At 42.7% G+C, this 15,406-nt stretch overlaps 1 protein-coding gene across 1 annotated transcript in view; it reads left to right on the top strand.

Annotated features, from left to right (window-relative positions):
- Positions 1-734: 734 nt before the first annotated feature.
- FHIP1A (FHF complex subunit HOOK interacting protein 1A) overlaps positions 735-15,406 on the top strand; it is a 273,945-nt gene continuing 259,273 nt past the window's right edge. The window contains exon 1 of the mRNA XM_017871129.1: positions 735-1,048. The gene's annotated coding sequence lies outside the window, so the exon portion shown is untranslated. The remainder of the gene's footprint in view (positions 1,049-15,406) is intronic.

Here is a 15,406-nt window from a genome sequence, read left to right as displayed (position 1 = left end):
CATACTCCCCAAACCCACAAACGACTCCAGTAACGCTATAGTTACCCTTAAAAAGCAAAACAGAACAAATCAGCAGGCCCCCTCCCTCCATCCTGGCACTTCATTAACGTCGGCCAAGGCCACATTTCCCCTGTCCACTGCAGGGGGTCTGTCAGGAGAACAACTGGCGAACGTTTGCCTCACTTGACTCAGCTCTCTTGGGACGGTATCAGCATTTTAGAATTCACACCTCAAGGAAGGAGTCAGCAAAGAAAAGCAGAGCTGGGCCGGGGCGCCGGTGGCCGCGGTCAAACCTTTGGGAAGCGAGGAATCGGAAACGCCCGTGACGTGCGGCGTTGTCCGACTCCTTCCACTCGGAAGAACCGGAGAGACAAGCCTTTGGCGGGACGGTGAACAACTGTGCTGTGTAGGGCGGTGTGCCTACGCGAGTAAAGGGTGTGTAGCTCCGGCCAAACGCTAGCCCCCAAGGGCGCGAGTGTTCCACTGCGCCAAGCTCAAGTTTCGGTGGAAACTTTCTCTCAGAGGCTCCTCCTCCTTCACCTTGGAAACCGGCGCAGGCCGTGCGGCGCTGCCTGAGTCCCCGGCGCACCTGGCGGCGGCATGGCCCAGCTGCAGGGGCGGGGCCGGCGGCGGCGGGGCGGGGGCGGGGGCGGGGCCGGGGCGCTCTGCCCTAAGGCTCCCGGCAGTTGGGCCCCACCCCGGCCCGGCCCCCGCCTCCCGCCCCTCCCGCGCTCACTAGGGAGAGGCGTGGGGAGCTCCTGAACCCACGCGGCTCAGCCAGTGGCTGACGCACCCTCGAAAAGTTGCGCTCCGACCTTCTCACGACCTACATTCTTCCCGGGCACTCCTGAGTTAGAGCTGGGCCCGGAGGACCTGGGCCAAGACTTTCCAGCGGCTGCCGCCCCCGGGGCGAGGAGCCGGCCCCGCTTTCCTCGCGGGGTCCAGCGCAGGCGTCCCCGGGACCGCAGCGCAAACTTTCTGGACTGTCTGAGGACACTTGTCCAGCGAGCGCCACTGCTTGGGGAGGAGGAGCCACGGTCGGGGACAGGTAGGTGCTGTGATGGCCGGAGATTTGCGCTTGAGGGATTCTTTTATTTTAGGGGGTTGAAGGAGGAGGGAGACCCGAAATGTCCCTTCTCTGCGTCCGCCAGCTGGGCAGGGGGAGCAGGCATTGGGCTGGGGGAAGGCTGGGGACGTTCCAAACGAGGTCGCTGCGTCGGGCCGGGGCGCCAGGGGGAGGAGGTGACTCCCAGGGTTTCGGGCTCCTGGACGGGGCGTTACGCGGTAACTGACCCTGGGATAGAGAGAGCCAGCTTATTTTCACGAAGGAAGATGTCATCAGGGCCCTCCATCCCATTCATTGGTCCCTGGGTCCTCTGGGAGGTACAGGCAAAGGCAAAGAGATGTGCAGTTCAGGTTTCCCTTGTAAATCACCTTGCTTGCATAGGAGACAGAGGCGGTGCCCCTCTGAGGGTTGCAGCCCTTTCCTGGTGTAAGGACTTACTTGTTGGGTAGCTGTTGCTCAATTTCGTAAATTCTCTGATGAAACTCCATTCAAGTCGTGGTTGTTATTGATAGTGTGTGTGTGTGTGTTTGTGTTTCCTCTAGCTCAACAAAGGTCCCTTGTTAACTCCACTTCTGCTAGGGAGTAGGAGGAACTACCTGCTGTCTTATTTCAGGCCTGGTCAGAGCGAGGTGTTGGTGCAGGAGGCGGTAACCTTGTTGGCTTGGGACTTTGGGAATCATATGAGCAGGTCTGGTGAATTAACCCAGTTCTGTCCCAGCCTCCTGGACCCACCCGTTCACAGCAGATCCAGCTTCCGCTGTTCAGCAGATGCTGCAGCCCCAGCCATCCAGGCACAGGGAAACCCTCCTGAAGGAAAAGAGCCAAATATTGAGAAGGAGAGACAGCTCTCAGGAGGAGAAGGAGTAAACAGTGCCTACCAGTTGTTGCTTCCCTATAGATAGGGCTCGCTCCCTTGACTTCTCTGGAAGGGCTGTGCTATCAGATTCATCTCGTTAGGAAGTCAGCTGCTCCCTGCTAATAGCCATAGCAGCCCTGATGAAATTATATAGGTCATTGAAAAATAATTCCTGCTTAATCACCTTTATCCTGTTGATTAATGAGAGGAAAGATTTCCTCTCCTTAATGTACCATGCCTGCTTGTCAGGGTCACCTGCCTGACCTCAAGTTCACTTGTACACCTCGCACTAGTTAGGATGCTGTCCCCAAAGCTGTCCACATGTAGTGTAGTGAACCATAGCTGAAGTCCACGTTTGGAGAACTTCAAAGGTCTTCTTTGGACAGAAATTGAACAGGAGATTTAGTTCATAAATTTGCTCTGTAATGCAGCATACTTGTTGGCTTTAGGTAACTTTTCTCATAATTAAAGGTTGATATCTTTTTAGCTTCAGTTAATCCCTTTCCGCAGAGCTCATAGAATTATGTCCTTGCCTGTCTTGAAATAAATTAAGTTTAGAGTCCTATTTATCATTTGTCCTATAGGACAAGGAACAGGATGAAACTGTGTGGGGTGGCTGGAAAGGGTGAGAGAAACTGAACATCACTGAAGTGGATTCAGAGAGTGATTGAGAGTGGTCTAAAAATTTAGGTCCAACTGCCCAGCTATATAGAGACCTTATGTAGAACTTTTAATGGAGGACTTGAAGAATAGAAATAAAAGGAGTGTTTTATTTTTACAGAGTCAGAGTAATGCATTGCTGGACAGTTCTGTACTCTGCCTCCCAAGATTGGTTCAAAATACTTTCTTTGCTAAGTTCTTTCTTTAATAGGAACTTGATAGATAATGAGTGCAAACAAGAAGCAGATGTACAAATATATTATGTAGAGATATGGAGGTAAAATGAGAAAAAACAAGAATTGCTTCTGAGGAGTGAAATTATATTTCTTTTTCTTTTTTTTTTTTTAAAGTTAGGGTCTCTCTCTGGCCCAGGCTAGAGTTCAGTGGCATGGTCTCGGCTCCCTGCAGCCTCGATTTCCTGGGCTCAAGCAATCCTCCCGCCTTAGCCTCCTGAGTAGCTGGGACCACAGGTTCGTGCCACCACACTCTGTTAATTTTTTGTATTTTTCATACAGACAGGGTTTTGCCACATTGCCCAGGCTGCCCTTGAGCTCCTGGACTCAAGCAATCCACCTGTCTTGGTCTCCCAAAGTGCTGGGATTACAGGTGTGAGCCACCACGCCTGGCCTCTTGTATTACTTTCATAAAGAAAATTTAATAAGGAACCTCCTTTCTCCCTGCAAATATAAAGCAAAATTGCCTTATTTAATCTGTTTAGACACTTGATCTTTATTCTGTGTACATTTGTCTCCTAGGATGTTACGTAGGCCCAGTGAAGATCTGGATCAGATTCTGCCATTGAAACACAATTTACATCTACTTCATCCTTATTTTTAGCAACTTCCAACCCTTGGTTTTTAGCCCAGGTAGGGCAACAGTGCTCAATAGTGACAAGAAACTCCAGGGACTTCATTTATAGGGATCTCTTAATGAAGACAATAACAGAAGCAAACAGTTCTGTAGTGCTTTATGTTTCACAAAGTGCTTTCATGTACCATGTTTGTGCCTTGTGATTTAACCATTTTGTAGTAGATGCCATTGTATTTAGGTTACATGGGAGGAAAGCAGATGAGGCTCAGAGATAATAAGGGACTTTTTTGAGATGGAGTTTCGCTCTTGTTGCCCAGGCTAGAGTGCAATGGCGTGATCTCAGCTCATTGCAACCTCCGCCTCCCAGTTCAAGTGATTCTCCTACCTCAGCCTCCTGAGTAGCTGGTATTACAGGTACCCACCACCATGCCCGGCTAATTTTTTTTGTATTTTTAGTAGACATGGTGTTTCACCATGTTGGCCAGGGTGGTATCAAACTCCTGACTTCAGGTGATCCACTCACCTCGGCCTCCCAAAGTGCTCGGATTACAGGCGTAAGCCACCGTGTTCGACCGATAATAAGGGACTTTTATGTGCATACTTTGCTCCTATATATTGTGGACTCAGACCTGAATTCAGGATTTCTGATTTATAGGCCACGCTTTCACTTTTTTCCCTGTTACATTTTGTGAAGTGGTTGGATGTGAAATATGCTCTTCCTTCTTTCTCTTCTCTTCTCTTCTCTTCTCTTTTCTCTTCTCTTCTCTTCTCTTTCCTTTCTTTCTTTTCTTTCCTTCCTTTCTTTCCTTTCCTTCCTATCCTTCCTTTCGTTCATTTCCTTCCCTTCCTTCCCTTCCCTTCTTTTCTTTTCTTTCTTTTGACAGAGTTTTGCTCTTGTTGCCTAGTCCGGAGTGCAATGGCACGATCTCAGCTCACTGCAACTTCCACCTCCCACTTTCAAGCAATTCTCCTGCCTCAGCCTCCCGAGTAGGTGGGATTACAGGCATGCACCACCACACATGGCTAATTTTGTATTTTTAATAGAGACGGGGTTCCTCCATGTTGGTCAGGCTGGTCTCAAACTCCCGACCTCAGGTGATCCACCTGCCTCGGCCTCCCAAAGTGCTGAGATTACAGACGTGAGCCACCATGCCTGACCCTCTTATTTCTTATTAATCAAAATATGAGCTCATGTGGAGACAGGATGGCAGGACTATATATGAATATGTGCATATATGTGTATGTATAACTGTGTGTACACATATAACATACAGTCTATATAGCCTTAGCATCTCAACAGTATAGCTGTACAAGAAAATTGAAGTAACCTCCATTAAATTTGGAAGAGAAATCTTGGAAAGTGGCATAGGTGAATAAATACCCTGATAGATTGAATAAGGAATTTTGGCAATGTCTAAAATTGAAAAACTCTGTAAATAGCAGTTTAAGTGCATGATTTACAAATATGGAAGTAATTACCAGAAGAAATAGCTAGAAGAGTTGAAGCACCTTCTTTTGGGGAATGAAACTCAGGGGTGAGGAGGAGCCAGGCAGAAATCTGCTGTTTTTGGCTATGTACCTTATAATATTAGATCACATTTTATACTGTGTACATATATATTACTTTATTTTACTTTATTTATTTTTTGAGGCAGAGTCTCACTCTGTTGCCCAGGCTGGAGTGCAGTGGCATGATCTCAGCTTGCTGCAACCTCCGCCTCCTGGGTTCAAGCCATTCTCCTGCCTCAGCCTTCCAAGTAGCTGGGACTATAGGCACGCACCACCATGCTCGGGTATTTTTTGTATTTTTAGTGGAGATGGGGTTTCAACATGTTGGCCAGGCTGGTCTCCAATTCTTGGCCTCAAGTGATCCGCCTGCCTCAGTCTCCCAACGAGCTGGGATTACAGAGTGAGCCACCACTCCTGGCCTCTTATGTATTACTTTAAAAAAAAGCCCTCTGTCAAGGATGGAGCGAAGGTCTTTTGTTAGAATTTTAGAGCCAAAAAGGACCACAAAGATTATTTATTCCCAGTTCTTCCATTTTACAGGTGAGGAAATTGAGATATAGGAATTTAAATGTTTTGGTCATGGTCACATAACTGTAGAGACAAACCTCTCCCAGACAAGGTCACACCTTTTCCCAGGCAGGTAGAAAGTTTTACCTTGCCAGTGATTCTTCAATTTCCTTTCTAGGCAATTCTTTCGCTTTCTATCTAGTTAGTCTTTTTGTTTGTCTGTTTTTTTGAGATGGAGTTTCACTCTGTCGCCCAGGCTGGAGTGCAGTGGTGCAATCTCGGCTCACTGCAACCTCCACCTCCTGGGTCCAAGTGATTCTCTTGCCTCAGCCTCCTGAGTAGCTGGGGCTACAGGCATGCACCACCATGCCTAGCTAAGTTTTGTATTTTTTTAGTAGAGATGGGATTTCACCATGTTGGCCAGGCTGGTCTTGAACTCCTGACTTTGGGTGATCCGCCTGCCTCAGCCTCCCAAAGTGTTGGGGTTACAGGCGTGAGCCACTGCGTCTGGCCTCTATCTAGTTTTTACAGTCTTTGAACAGGTTACTGGACTATAGATTCAAAAGTATTTTTATCTAATTCCTTAAATTTCAATTTTGAAAATGCTTCAAATGGTTTTAGAGTCTGCAGAATCTGTACCTTTTTGTTGTTAATTCTGTAATTACTTTTACTTAGAAATAGAGATGTGTGGTTTGTCTGCAACTGTTTAGAAGCTGGCATGCTTGCCCAGTTGACTTTGATAAATACTGGAATTTGGGCTAAACTTTTATTCTCAGAAGACATTACTAAGAAGAGATGCTAAGGGGAGTTTTCCAGTATCTATGTGTTTTGCTTAATTTTGAAGTTCTGAGAGTGAGGATACTATTGCCTTCTAAAAGAGAGGTAGAGACAAATGATATTTTAGAGCTATTATCAAAAGTTAACACATTTAAGTTTATCCTTTTCTTTAGAAATATGATTTTCTCCTACTTCCTTTCCAATTATATCGCTAACTTAAATGAGACTTAATTTTCTTATTACATACATATTATTCAAATTCTAAACAATATAGAAATATATAATGTTAAAAGTTAAAGTACACTGTAATCTTATATTCTGGAGAAACTGCTGTAAATAGGTATATTTCCCTTCATTTTTTCCTCTATTTAAAAATACGTTTATTATTAACATGGTTGTTTGTAACTACTAGGGTAATCCTATGCAACTTTCAACTTGGTTTTGTTTTAACTTGATAATATACCTTGAAAATATTTTATGATTATACATGCAGATCATTCTCTCTCTCTCTCTCCCTTTTTTTTTTTTTTTTTTTTTTTTGAGGTGGAGTCTTGCTCTGTCACCCAGCCTGGAGTGCAGTGGTGCAATGTCAGCTCACTGCAACCTCTGCCTCCCAGGTTCAAGTGAGTCTACTCCCTCAGCCTCCTGAGTAGCTGGGACTACAGGTGTGCATCACCATGCTTGGCTAATTCTTGTATTTTTAGGAGAGCCAGGGTTTAGCCAGGTTGGTCTCAAACTCCTGACCTCAGGTGATCCACCTGCCTTGGCCTCCCAAAGTTCTGGGATTACAGGCGTGAGCCACCACACCTGGCCCTGTAACATGGTTTATTTAAACAATTTCCTTCTGTTGGGAATTTGGGTTGTTTCCCATTTTTCTATATTAAGAACAGTGCTTCAGAGAACATCCTTGNTTTTTTGAGGTGGAGTCTTGCTCTGTCACCCAGCCTGGAGTGCAGTGGTGCAATGTCAGCTCACTGCAACCTCTGCCTCCCAGGTTCAAGTGAGTCTACTCCCTCAGCCTCCTGAGTAGCTGGGACTACAGGTGTGCATCACCATGCTTGGCTAATTCTTGTATTTTAGGAGAGCCAGGGTTTAGCCAGGTTGGTCTCAAACTCCTGACCTCAGGTGATCCACCTGCCTTGGCCTCCCAAAGTTCTGGGATTACAGGCGTGAGCCACCACACCTGGCCCTGTAACATGGTTTATTTAAACAATTTCCTTCTGTTGGGAATTTGGGTTGTTTCCCATTTTTCTATATTAAGAACAGTGCTTCAGAGAACATCCTTGAGAGTGTATCATTGTACGCTTGTGTTTTCTGTAGGAAAGGTTTATGAGTCACTGTTATGAAAATGTTAAATTGCTTTAATTTACACTTCCCCTAGCAGTGTCCCTTCATTTTTAGTTATATGAACACACTCTTTTTTTCTGAATGCACGAGACTGAAGAGAGAAATTATTAATAGATGACCAGTCCCTGAAATAAGAGGTCATGACAGCAAAAGGTGCTGAGCTTTTAGGTAGGGTTCACCTAATTTCCTCACATTTCAGGTTCTTTTGATTTTAATGTTTTCCCCAAGAGAAGATAGTAATTGGTAACAGCTATAAAAATACTCTGCAGCTGTTGGTTGAGCTGCTAATTAGTTTTTATGGAGCATAGTTTTTTTTTTTTTTTTTTAACATTTTCCTAAGAACATTATTCTAGGACATGCCATTAAGGAGTTCAGAAAATCCACTAGGTTTTGCAGAATGCAGGGTGTATTTTAGCTCTTTTCTTTAAATTGTTAAAGTTTACCTCTGTTGAAATATTGGTCACTGGTCCATTTTGGGATCTTTTGACTTGTAGAAAGTTCTAGGAACTGATTTCCTTCTGTGTGTGGAAAATGTGAAATAAGATACTTTGGCTAAGTTTCATGACTCAGGCTCATTGAGGTGGGAACATTCAGGAATTCCTGTGGCAAAGTTTTTACTGACTGTCTAAAAGAGTTGATTAATATTTTTATTTAGTCCAAGCTTTTTTTCATAACCATTTCATTAGAGGAGTGTGTCTTATTCCTCAAAATGAATATCTTCTATTTTGTTTGTGTTCATGGAACTTTTATTTGGATTCCATTCATTTTAGGTTGATTTTCTTTATAATGTACTAGAATGAGTATAGAAAAATATGTTTGCAAATATAATTTCTATACACACATACACACATACCCCCATATTTATATATGCACGTATGTATTCTACACATATGTATATTTATGCCTAAGTATATAGTGATATAAGGAATGTTTTAAAAGTATGATCTTCATCAGGTCATTTAATAGAAAACTTTGTACATCCTCAAAATAAGGATGCTGTCTCCGTATTTATTTTTTAGAAAAAATGTTTCTTGATTTTCTTGGTATAAAATTTTTTGTTAATAAAATAAGAATTTCTTAGGACACGGGAAACTTATAGTTTGTATATATTCATATTTTGATCTTTTCTGTGGGAAAATACGTGTCTATTGTATTATCCTTTTTTTTTTTTGAAACAGGGTCTCACTCTGTCACCCAGGCTGGAGTGCACTAGTACAGTTTGGGCTCACTGCAGCCTCAACTTCCTAGGCTCCAGCGAATCTCCCACCTCAGCCTCCTGAGTATCTGGGACTACAGGTGCATGCCACCATGCCTGGCTAATTTTTGTATTTTTTTGTAGAGACAAGGTTTTGGCAGGTTGCCCAGGCTGGTCTTAAACTCCCAAGCCCAAGAGATCCCTGTATCTTGGCCTCCCAAAGTGCTAGTGTTACCAGTGGAGGGTGTCCAGGTTCTTGGTGCTTTGAATAAAGAATTGGACTAAATGCACAAACAAAGCAAGGAAACAATGAAGCAACAAAAGCAGAGATTTATTGAAAAGGAAAGCACACGTCACAGGGTGGAGCAGGCCCGCGCAAGCAGCCCACGGGCCTGGTTTCAGAATTTTCTAGGGTTTCAATGCCTTCTAGAGGATTCCCATTGATTACTTGGTGTACACCCTATGTAAATGAAGTAGGGGCCCACAATCTGTCTGATTGGTTGCAGAAAGTGACCAAGCATCAAGCAGAGGCTAAAGTGAAGTCACAAAGTTACACCCTATGCAAACATCTGATTGGTTGTGGAAAGTGACCAATCAGGGGCTGAAGTTACAAAATTGTATTTCTATGCAAATGAAGACTTGGCTCGTGATCAGCCTCATGGGTTTCCGGAGGGGACCCTTCGGAGGTACTTTCAGATTTTTATCTGCCATGCAGAACAAGGAGATGGAGGTTGCAAAGGGAATAGCCTCTGGTCCTTTTGTTACTTGGGTGTGGAAAGTTGGGGTTTTCCTTTTGATTTAGTTCTAGGAAGTCAGTGTGAATCAGCCTTAGGTTCCCTGCCTCCAGACCCTGTTCTTCTGCCTCAGTAGGATTACAGGTATGAACCACCACACCTGACCATGTATTAGTCTTGATTATTGCTTATTTTCTAACACTAAGTCACTATTTGGTAAGTTGAAGTTTTAAGTCTTTCTAATTTGTGGATACTACAAAACATTTGTACTTTTGGCTTATTTTAAGCAAGATGTAGTAGTTTAACTGCTTGTATAAAAATCTGCCAGGCACAATGGCTCATGCCTGTAATCCTGGGCATTTTGGGAGGCAAAGGTAGGAAGATTGCTTGAGGCCAGAAATTTGACACCAGCCTGGGCAACATCCTGAGACCTGTCTCAACAACAACAACAAAAAATTAGGCGGCATGGTGTTGCACCCCAGGAGTCCCAGCAACTTGGGAGGCTGAGGTGGGAGGATTGCTTCAGTCAGGAGTTTGAGGCTGCAGTGACATAGGATGATGTCACTGCATTCCAGCCTCGGTGACAGAGTAGGAACCTGTCTCTAAAAAAAAAAAAAGAAAGAAAACTCTGACAACAGGATATTCATTGACTTTGATCTGTTTCAGGAAACACCAACTGACTTGATATTTACCTACTGATTGTATTAAAAACTTAATGGTTAATGTTCATTTCTTATCAGCTTGATTACGTTTGACCTCTGAATTTTCTCCTTGTACTTCTCCACTGTGTTTAGGACCTTGCATGTCCTATTTGAAAAACACACCGTGGAGTTGCTATAGATAGTAAGAACCAGCTTGCAACAGTTGGAGACTTTTTTTTTTTTTTGTCATTAAAGTAATTCTACCTCTTGATTATGTCTTAGGATTGGTTTCACAGAGAAGTGGTCATTCCTTCACAGTGAATCACAAAATGAGTAGGTTTGATAGGATTTCCTGACTCAGTCTGGCTAACTCAACCTCCTGTTCTGAGTTTCTGTCAACATCGGCATGCCAGGAGCAAACTCTTGACTTGGCTGTCTTGGCTATACAGATACTTCCTAAATCCATACCCTCATTGCTGACCTTTGGATCCTAGGCTTGCTTCTAACCAATTCCTGCTGGATAGGTCTATGTTTAGATCCTGACATTAAAGTAAACTATAGGGAGATGAGAGTAACTCTGCATCTTAATCGCCTACCAGAGCACCTTATACTGAATAGAATCCTATAAATGTTTGTTATTAATGATCTGCCTCTTATTATTATATGGCCAATTATAATATTTTTCATTTTGTTTCTGTTTCCAGTTTTTCTTGCTCTAATCTATTTTCATTCCATAGTCAATTGATTTTTCAAACTATAGCTGTGCTCATGTCACCTATCATAGTCTCTGTTGCCTGCTGGGTAATGACTCAGCTCAAGGCGTGATGGTTAATTAATTTTATGTATCAACTTGCCTGGGCCACAGGGTGTCCAGGTATTTAGTTAAACATTCTGGGTATGTCTGTGAGAGGATTTCTGGATGAGATTAGCATTAGGATTGGTAGACTCAGTAAAGCAGACTACCCTCCCCAATGTGGATGGACCTTATTTAGTCTATTGAAGGCTTCAATAGTACAAAAAGACTGAGTAAGGGAGAATTTTCTCTCCTCTCTCTTTCTCCGTTTGACTGTTTTCAACCTGGGACATCAGTCTCCTTCTGCCTTCAGATTCAGACTCAAACTATAACTTATGTTATTGTCTCTCCTGGGTCTCCAGCTTGCTGGCTACAGATCTTGAGACTTCTTGGCCTCTATAAGTGCATAAGCCACTTCCTTATAATAAGTCTCTTTATAACACACACATACGTCTCCTACTGGTTCTGTTTCTCTGGAGAACCCTTGACCGATTCTCAGGGCATTTATGATCTGGTGCTCTGTGCAAATCCTTTGCTTTGACTGCCATGCTGGTCTGTTCCTCATTCTTAAACATACCCTACCTCTTCCTTTTTCCCCATCTTTGTTGAGACCAGTCCTTCCTCTTTCCAGTTATTTTAGTGATGTGCATTCTTCCAAGCCTAGTTCAGAGCTGTGACCTCCATTAAATCATTCTTGGCTGTCTTTTCCTGTATCAGTTTCCTGGCACCTGAATCTCCATACTGAAATTCTAGGAATTTAGTCATTTGCTGCCATCCAGTGTTATCTTTTATACATTTGTCCTTCTTCCCAATTAGATCCTAAACTCCTTTAGGACTGGAACCTAACTCTGTATTTCCACATCCCTCCACTGTTCGTGGTGTTGCCTTTCTTTCACTTAGTAGGCTGCCAGTGAGTGGTTACTGATATTTTAAAGCACTAAGATCAACCTAGGGAAGGAAAGGCAGATGAGGGGCTTGCATGCCTGCAGTGCCCCATCTTGAGCCCATAGCAGAAATGTCTAATTAATTCCCCACAGGACCCAGAGCTCTCTCAATGCAGTGCTCCAGTGAGGCCTTGCCGGTTGTTTGAGGTTGTTACTAGAAATGAAACTTTTATATCATCCTTGACCTAGAGCCAACTTTTCTAAGAAAAAAATTGAGTCGTATTTAAAGTCCTCTTGAATTTGTCCTTTCCTGAGGGACTGATTTGCAACGATTTTTGCTGTCATCTGTTTTGCTTTGTCCCTTGTAGTTCCCTTTGTTCTGCCTCTGGCTAAGTCATTTTATATCTTTTTATATATTCTGTATAGCACATTTGGGTCAATAATTTTGAACAATAGTGAAGGAGATCAATATGGAAAATGAGATGTATGTTCCTAGGAAATTTGGATTTGTCAAGTTTTACACAAATATCATATAAGCACAATGTGATTCTTCTTATTTTTCCTGCAATTGAATGTAATTTTTGAGGGACACCATTTGAAATCTGACCTCATTCTCCTCTTTGGCTAGTCTTCTAAGTTCAAAGGATTGTAAACCCTCTGTAGTTTTCATCCCCCTTACTCCGCTCTCCTGCACTTGTCTTTTAACATATTTTAGTTTACTTATGTCTTTTTAAAATTAAAAAAAATTTTTTCGATGGTTCCCTGGTTGGTTAGTGTCTTTTGTTTATTAACTCTTTCCCCACATAAGAGTGTAAAGCTTTGTGATATTTGATAGTCTTGGCTATATATCCCAATACATAGACTAGTGCATGACATTCAATAAATATTTGTTGAATGGAATTATTCAAAATTATTTGTTCAATAAATATTTGCTAACCTGGAACCTTTTCCTCCCCTGAATCTGTTTGCTAATTGAGGCTTCCTGTTGCATCCTCTGGGACCTCTCTTATTTTTTTCTTATTGTTGCTGAAGACCCCTCTATCTAGACCTAGGTAGTTCCTTCAACCCATACAACTATCTCCTTCCTAGGTCTGTGCCTTTGTAATAGCCACCAATAACAGAAGTGGCAGTTTCCTTGGCAGTTCATGGTTTGCAAAGCACTTTCACATATATGATCTCATTTGAGGTCTTCTTGAATCTTGACAGTGATGGTACACTTTAGGGCTTGCCTTTTACCAAAGTATGCAAGTTAGCGAAATCTTGTTCTACTAGGGGATGCAACCATTTTTAACAATGTTCCAGGCCTATTTTTTTACTTGGCTGCACTGTTGTCAAATTATGTATGAGGGGTATGCTGCTTTGACAAAGTCTTCTGGCCCACGAGGAACATTCATTATATTCCTCAAAGAGTGTCTGTATGGTAATAAGATCCTCAAGTAAGGTGACAAAAAATGGGAAAGGAAAAAAAAAAAAAGCAGATGACCATTAAAAAATATTTATAAGACATTAAAATATATGTATATATATATAGAGATAGATAGAGTCTTGCTCCGTTGTCCAGGCTGGGGTGCAGTGGTGCAATCTCAGCCCACTACAGCCTCCGTCTCCTGGGTTCACAGGATTCTTGTGCCTCAGCCTCCTGAGTGGCTGGGACTACAGGCACAAGCCACCATGCCCAGCTAATTTTAATATTTCTTTTTAGTGGAGACAGGTTTTGCCATCTTGGCCAGGCTGGTCTCAAACTCCTGACCTCAAGTGATTTGCCTGCCTCAGCCTCCCAAAGTGTTGGGATTACAGGCGTGAGCCACTGCGCGTGGCCTGAGACACTTTTCAATGGAGGTACTTCACTAGATCCTGAAAAACCTGTTGCCCTAAAGTTAATTTGATAGCAGGAGCTCCATGTAGCCTGCCCAGCTGGAATTGGAGATACAAGCATGGAATTGAGAAGGCTGATCTGAATGATGCTAATCATGTAGAGATCAGAGCTGGTGGCTTTTAGGTTCTCTGCCAGTGAATTGCCATCACTGTCTTTCTAGCCCCTCTCTTTCTAAGCTATTAATATGAAGAGGGAATCATTTTCTTCCTAAAGGTCTTCTGTTCTTGCCTTCTAGCCATGGGAGTGATCAATAACTATTAGTGTCTAATGATGACACAGGAATATTCCTCTGAGCAATTGGAGAGCTGTAGGCGTGTCACCCATTGACAGGTGTTCACAAATCTCTTTTTGCTATTTTGAAATATCACTGCCAAGGGAGTTGTATACAACTTGTTCTGACAGAGTAGTCTTAAATATTCATTCCTTTTACCCATTGCTTGAAGAGAAATGCCAGCATTTAGTCTTCAGGCTGCCAGTAGTAATTTTGGAGAAATTGTATTATAACTTTGTCAAGATACTGATTTTCGTATAGCTCATTTATTTATATATTAATATATTAATTTTACCATTTTTAATTATGGAAGAACACACACTTTGAGGTTAGTGGAAATTTAGGGGTCACATGGAGGTCTTTGATCAATTATGCTCTCAAGTTAAATTAGCAAGTGTTTAACATTGTGTGAGGCTATATGTGCCTAGTGGAAAGAATGCAATTTGGGTGCAAATATGTTTCAAATTTCTGACCTACCAATTGGTAAATATGTGACCTTGCACAAATTGCTTTTCTTTGATGAACCTTAGCTTCCTCATCTATAAATAGAGATAATAATACCCATACAGGGAGTTTCTATGAGAGTTAAATAAGATAACACATGCAAAATACTTAACATGGAAGTATTAATCAATACATGATAATTGCTACCTATGCACTGAGGCTATATTAGCACTTTCTAGGGATTGTGGTGGAGGTGCAAAAGGTGTGCAACATGTATGTCTGCAGAGCCAGAGAAGATAGTGACAAATGTGTACCTGACACACAGAAAATCAGGACAGTATATAATAAAGTGTTAATTGTACAGAAAGGAAGTTCAAGAAACTGAAAAGGTAGAAGTCACTGTGGTCAGAGTCTTCAAGAACCATTATGGGAGTTGTATTACAATTCCTTTGGTCACACATTATATAAATCTAAACTGTATAGAAGGGGGATTTATTGGCTTACATGGCTAAAGTGTGGGAGAAGTGAGGTAGTTTTCAGGGAAGCCAGAACTGGGAACTCCACACCACCTACACTTTCTGTCTTATATCTCTGTGCCTCTTTTTTTGTGTCAGTTTTCTCCACGTCTTGGGGTGTGGCTGCAGCAAGGCAGAGATCACCCAGAAAGAATGTCTGACCTTCTTCCCTTCATTTAAATTCTCAAAATCCCAGGAATGGTTCTGGTTGGCCTAGCTTGTGAGATGTCTCCATTGTTTTGGCCAGGGACACAGATTGCCAGGTAACTGGCAGCCCCATCTAGAATTACATAGTTGGGCTGGAGAAGAGGAACATTTTCTTTTAAAAAGGTTTCTACCATTCTTAGAGAAAAGGAGGGGTGCTGGCTGGCAAGAGCAGGAGGTGTTGTTTACTCCTGAGGGGGGAAGCAGGAGGGCTTGATCTAGCTGTAGGGAGAAAGGCAGGACCTTAGAGCACTGAACCAAAGGCATGGAATCTAGAATGAGAAGATGGTTTGTGTTAGTGAAATAGCATAAAGTAG

The sequence above is a fragment of the Rhinopithecus bieti genome, unplaced genomic scaffold, assembly GCF_001698545.2.
Source record: "Rhinopithecus bieti isolate Rb0 unplaced genomic scaffold, ASM169854v2 scaffold_3878, whole genome shotgun sequence".
Taxonomy (NCBI): domain Eukaryota; kingdom Metazoa; phylum Chordata; class Mammalia; order Primates; family Cercopithecidae; genus Rhinopithecus; species Rhinopithecus bieti.
This window is presented reverse-complemented; position numbering and strand designations above follow the sequence as displayed.